General features: G+C 35.0%; 1 long non-coding RNA gene across 2 annotated transcripts; it reads right to left on the reverse strand.

Annotated features, from left to right (window-relative positions):
* Positions 1–472: 472 nt before the first annotated feature.
* On the reverse strand, positions 473–5,103 carry LOC111369894. Of its 2 annotated transcripts, none has more exons than XR_002698323.1 (5): positions 5,063–5,103; positions 3,055–4,815; positions 1,958–2,076; positions 1,675–1,786; positions 473–1,161 (listed from the first exon to the last, which is right to left on the reverse strand). It is a non-coding gene; the product is annotated as an uncharacterized LOC111369894 (long non-coding RNA). The 2 variants fall into 2 exon arrangements; XR_002698322.1 differs by having other exon boundaries at positions 473–1,168.
* Positions 5,104–6,667: the final 1,564 nt, after the last annotated feature.

Here is a 6,667-nt window from a genome sequence, read left to right on the forward strand (position 1 = left end):
TATCAACATAAGTCAATGTTAGTATAATTTCCAACCAATTATGAAAATTTAACCAACTAAATCACCATATTCAATTTTTTCCAGATTTGAATGAAAAGGATATTCAGCACCACTACAACTTTAGGCACAGTTTGTGCTCTACAAAGTATTTTCATGTCTTAATAATTTTGCAAGTAATTTCCACCAGAACACACTACACCAAAAAAGGCTTCTTGCAACGGCCAAAAAACGTTGCAAAAAATCATTTGCAGTGTTTTAACGTATGTTGCAGAGCTTGGTGTTGTTGTTGCAGCAAGAGTTTTTGTTGCGTTTAAACAATGTTGCAAAAGACTAGCTATTGCAGCGTTTGTCAAATGTTGCAATAGACTGCCTTTTGCCTTTTGCAACGTTTGTTGTTGTAGGTCATTTTACATTTTTTTTTCTTTTTTTTGTAGAGTGATTCAACCACAAAACATGATGGAAGTTAACTATATCAAATAACTCCAATAATCATTATTAATTGAACTCTAAAATGTAACAATATCCTTACAAAATCCAAATCCAAAATTCTAAAATGCCTAAAAATCCAATACATTTTCCAAAAAAAAAAAAAACAAAAATTGATATAGTTTCCATTGTCAAAAGCCTTCCTCCTGCTGTCCTCTACATCCACTTTTATCCAAATTCCACGCCTAACTTCAGTTGATTTTCAAGAAAGGGTAATTCCGGATGGCCAGGGGGGTTGGTGACCGAATGGTGCCCGACCCCTCACTATAGCATGGGCCCGGTGCGAAAAAAATATTCCCAAAAATTGTGGGGCCCGACCCCCTTGTGAGGGATCAGGCACCGACCTGTCACCATAGCAGGGTTCCTCAAGAAATCGGATGGCCATACGTCTGCTGCAGTAGGATATCTAGGATGTGGTTAGGCATACCTGCAAGTTCTGCCGTAGCAGGCTCTTGATAAGCTCGAGTATTTTAGCGGATAGGGACAAGATACAAAAGAATTAACAACTGGTTCTACACAAGGCAATCTATGATGATGATCATCACCAATATGCGATTCCAGTTCTTGAAGTTCACATTCAGGTCGAGTTGCGGACCAGACCCTCTCCTTGAGTTCACATTGCAGTTTCCCAATTTGAGCCTCTAGAGCCGAATTCTCATCTTGTAGTTACGTTTTCTCCATGCTCACCTGTCAATAAATAAAGTTAGCTTGTGCTAAATTTAGAGTTCCAGCGAACAGATAAAAGAACCTGGCTATTGTAGTAGATCTAAAATAATGTCGCAAAACACATTGGGAATCAAAATTTATTTACAAGATCAGAATTAGTTTAGTGATTGGAAAATCATAGGAATTTGAAATTTTAAAAATCTCAAAGATTTGATCAACTATGCTCAAATTCCTTCTTCTTCTTTTTATTTATTTATTTTTTTTTAAGTCACATTTTTGCATTTTTTTTTTTTTTTTTTTTTTACAAACATACACATTTTTTCCATCTTCTAAAGGCCCCCAGCATAACCAGGGCATATTCCGAGAGTGGATTATAGAACTCTCAAGTCTCAATTGCCACATTATGAATTGACTTAAAAGTTATTATCAGAAAACATTAATTAACTTAGGTTCAGTTGTTACACTGCATGCCATAAAAAGTTATCGACACAGAATGTGAAAACTTGATGTCAGTGGACTTACATATTGAGATTCAGACAGCAAGCAGCATTTTCTTTTCAGACAGTTGATCTCATCTAGCGTGTTCTTCACCATACAAATCGCTCCATCCAATACAGAGGCCTTACCATTGAATCTGCATAGATAATTATGTAAAAATGATCTCATTTAAGGCACCATGTTTTGATGTCAGATTTCATGTCCTGAAACTATCGTACAGTTAATGGAGCCATAACTTGATGGAAATTTTGTTAAAAGGCAAAAATGTTATATATGAAGTAGAATCATTTGAGCATCTGGAAAATACCTAAATCATTAGATAAAGAAAGAAAGATTTCATTCAGATGTTCGCACTTTGATTTCTCTCTCTCAGCCTTGGAGATTCTCTTTAGAACTTTTCTCTGATACTTCTTGCCAGGATAAGCCCTGTGTCGAGATGTTTTGGTATCAGATAGGATCATAATGTTTTTGTACATCATTAACACAGAAGTGAAATATTTTTCGTTCTTGATTCAAAAAAATTAGCATAGAAGGCCAAATGGAGCCAACATTTTATACATCATGATGACAGTCAATTTAAACCTACAAAGCAAAAAATAAAAATAAATATCATTTTGAATAACTATGTGTGCATGCAACAAATCAGTACAGATAATATAAGAGCCAGAACAGAATAATTTTTATCCTTCAATTTCTGAAAGAAAAGGCACTGTACCTTTTCAGAACCATTGAAGTTATTTTTTCTCCTCAGACTCTGGGAAATCATGCTAAAATTGTATCTAACGTAGTTTTATTTCACAGCTAGAAATACGTGGATAAACCATAATATAATGACGAAACAATCTAAAAGCCAATGGAGATTTTCAGGTAGCTGTATGAACTTCAGTCTTCGTCCCAGTAGGAGTTGTCCCTTTATTATGAACTACATAATGGGAATGGGAGAATATAGACAGACTACAAAAATCTGTAGTATAATCATTAAGAAGACACTTGTTACAAACTTCTGAGAATATATATTTTTACTTTAATTTTTATTTGGTTTATGTCCCAACTAAAAAACTTCAAAACTTGTCCTTAACAGACATCCCTCAAACAAGAAGACAAACCCCCAACTTCTACAATTACTTAGGACTAAGATCCCGATAAACATGCGTATCGACAGATTATTTAGCAAGAAAACCCAAATCACAAGTCCTTTAAAGATAAAATTCCATATAAAAAGATCTTTTCATCAAGAAACGCATTATCTTAGTTGGGAATCAATCTCTCTCACCACTAGGTTGAAAGGCCATCCCTCTTTGTATCTTTTACATAATTTAGTGTACTTCAACATCCAATCTTAATAGGCACATTCTACCACTACGCAGATGTAAACATTAGATAAGATAAGAAGTATGCTGGCACCTCTTTAAGAACAATTTCACCATCATTGACAATCTTGGGAGGTCCATTCTTGTTTTGCAATACGACATTCCTTCCCTTTGGAGCCAAAGTCGCACCAATTAGCTGTGCTACCTTGTTAACCCCTGCCTACACCAAAATATCCCAACCAACCAACCATTATCAAGTTTATCTCACATATGAATTTACTAGTTGTTCACGAAATATTTCTTTCGATTTAAACTACCGTAAGTGTTGGATCAATTGAGTCCGAATATCGTCCCACAGAGATTGATTAGTTCAATTTTATCTATTGTAGTCTTAACCGAACTAAATTACTAAAATGAATGTGGACCTAATTAAAACACTAAAATTGGAAAGAAAACCCTAATTTATGCAATTTTTATGATTGAAATGAATTTTATATGCAAGACAAAATTTTAACACTGTAGAATGAAATCAAAGGTTGAGAAAGCATGTTTGTTGCATTCAATGAAAATCAAGCTCACTAGGATCACGATTTTTCATACAATTATCATTTTAAACCCTAGTTTCATAGTATTACAACACGATTAAATTGTTGACGAATCATTGCTCCTAAATCTATCCAATACTCTCTGTCGAGATGTATTGAACCTAGTTTTACATACCACTAGTCTATATTTCTACAACAAGTGCATACATAAAAATGCATACGGTTTTGCGAACACTTAAAGATTCACGTAAGGAATAGCGGTATATTTTTATCCTCTATCGGACTCTACGATGATTTATATTATGTCGAACCTATTCCAATTCTCTCGAATGCAAGAATAAGTCACCCAAACTCACACAATTATGGGCCCTTAATTGTGGAAAATAATAATCGCATATAAATCATTCAAAACAATCAAAACGTGTTTTTAATGTCAAATTGTAAAACTAGAAAATTAAAAATCAAATCACATGGTACATAGATCTTCTAGTACATAAAAATCTAACCTAACATAATAGGAGATAAAGAAAAACAACGATTAAAACCAAGGAAGAACATCACCCAATTGATTCTGGATGTGGAATCTTGAATCTAGAAGTGGATCGCCTTATTTTCGCATTGTTCTTCCTCTCCAAATCCTCCAAAATACTGTATAATGCTTCCCAGTGCGTTCTACTTATGTTTCAGGTCGTCTGGTATTTATTCGGGATGGAATTAGGTCAAGAAAGTGGCCCAAAACCTTACCAAATCGTGTTTGAGTCGAATTAGGAAACTTGAGATTCCGTCACATTTTTATACCATGCGACCACATGGTTTAGAAGTTTCACCACATAGTTTTCCCTGCATTGCCTTGTGTGACCGCAAGGAATTATAACAATGCGACCGCATGGTTATATAAATTTTTCCATCCGGCAGCTTTCAATATTTTAGTCATAACTTTCTCTTCTGACCTTCGATTGAGGTGATTCAAAGTGCGTTGGGAAGGTAACTCAAAGATATACAGTTTTTATAGAAATAGTCTTTCTCAAATTCGAATGTTTACTATGCCAAAAATGGGTCTCAATTAGACACTAAAAATCCCAAGCATAGTTTTTTTGCCTGAAAGTTGAAACGTGATAATATTTCGGCTATATTTCACTTTTTTGACTCCTTTCCTCATCCAGTTGACCTCTAACACTCTTGAGTCTTCATTCCATAGCCCGCCTCATCTTCGAATGATTTGCTACTTAGTCCTTGAACTTTCACTTTGCTTCATTTTAGTCCTTTTTCGCGTTTTTTCTCCCAAATTTCACCATATCCATCAATGTTTCCTACAATTCACAATTTAAATGAAATTAAGCTACAACTCAACCATTTTGCTCGTAATTAAGTCATGTTTGTGACCTAAATATGTGTATAAAAACACACTTATCACTAGTATAAAGCTTGAGCATTTCATATCTTATACAAAATTCAAACAAATAGAGCACAAAAAAGATACTGAATTCAACCATCTATTTATAAAATTTGTACAGGTGGTTAAATAATAAATGCCCCCAAATTTCTATGCAAAAGTACCAGGAATTTTTACCCCCAACCCTTGATCATTGAAAATCGAGGACTGGCGTCGGGCGATGTGGACGTTGGTGAGAAAACGAGAGAGGCAACGCCGTGGGACTGTCGACGTGAGAGAGAGATTGAAAGGGGGTTAGAGTGCTGTGGAGATGGAAGATTGTGTTGTAAATCTAGTGAGCGGCTGTTGGGGGTGAAATCTGGTGAGCGGCTATTGTAAATTTGTTTGGTCACCAGTAACTCCGACAACTGCACCACCTCCAAACACAACCACCCCCTTTCCTCCGCAACTCCTCTCGCGGCTGAAAGAAGTTCGGCTAGCCAAACCACAAGCCCTACCCCCATAACTCCATCTAAGGTAGAAACTCGGTCGGTTGGGATGCTAGCACCCCAATTCCCACAACTCCATCTACAACAGAAACTCAATCAGCTCCATCTACAATTGAAACTCAACAGAGAGAAGGTGGAAGAAGAGAGGAGTGAGATGCGGAGACGAGATGAAATGAGAGAGGGATAAATTGGGGCTAATGTTAAACATATTTGATTTAAAGGAGGTGTGGGATTTTTCGCAACTTTGAAATAACGTTGTGAAAGGTGAGACTTTTGGCAACAGTAAAAAACATTGCGAAAAGTCTCCCTTTTCGCAATGTTTTGGTAAACGTTACGAAAAGGGAGACTTTTCGCAATGTTTATTGAAACGTTGCCAAAAGTAGACTTTTCGCAGCGTTGTTTAAACGTTTCAAAAAGTCTTCCTTTTTGCAACAATGGAAAAACGTTGCGAAAAGCAATATTAGCAACATTCATTTAATAAATATTGCTAATAGATCCCTTTTGCAACATTCACTTATTAGAATGTTGCAATAAATCCCTTTAGCAACATTTAATTCGTGAATGTTGCCTTTTAAGTATTGCGAAAGAGCATTTTTGGTGTAGTGACCAGTCACAATTTGTCATACTTATGCAAAAATAATTGACATAAAATCATCTCACTTAATTTCATAAGATTAAATGAGGGTATCAACATTAACCCAAGTTAATATGAGTTCAACAAGATATGAAATCAATCAAACAAATTTATCATGTCATTCCATATTCCAGTAGAAGAAATGATCATGAAAGTTCACATATTTTTTTTCAAAAAATTCTAACACTTTAGAATTTTCCAATATGTAATATATGCAATATCATGTCATTCTCATATTTCAACAAAGGAATAGTCATGGAAATTCATACAATTTCAACAAATAGTTGGCATTCTTCCAACAATTTTTTTATTTTTTATTTATTTTTATTTTTTACATGTATAATGTCAATGAAAATGTACCAAAAACCAAATTAATGGCCTGTTTAATTGGTTCCTACCTTTCCCATACATGCAACCATTATGCATAATCAGTTTCTTGTGATTTTCTTCATCATTTCTAACAGACAATCTTTCCCACAGAGGAAGTGCAAAATTCTGGAAATGATATATTATAAGTATAATTCCACATGCAATCTGACTTTCAAGTATGTTCATGCAATATATTAACAGATGCACAGAAAAAGTAGCACACGCATAGGAATTAATCACCGAAGATCAAGAGACTATTTTCCACTGCACAAAACCGA

This window comes from Olea europaea, chromosome 20 (assembly GCF_002742605.1).
Source record: "Olea europaea var. sylvestris chromosome 20, O_europaea_v1, whole genome shotgun sequence".
In the NCBI taxonomy this organism is placed as follows: domain Eukaryota; kingdom Viridiplantae; phylum Streptophyta; class Magnoliopsida; order Lamiales; family Oleaceae; genus Olea; species Olea europaea.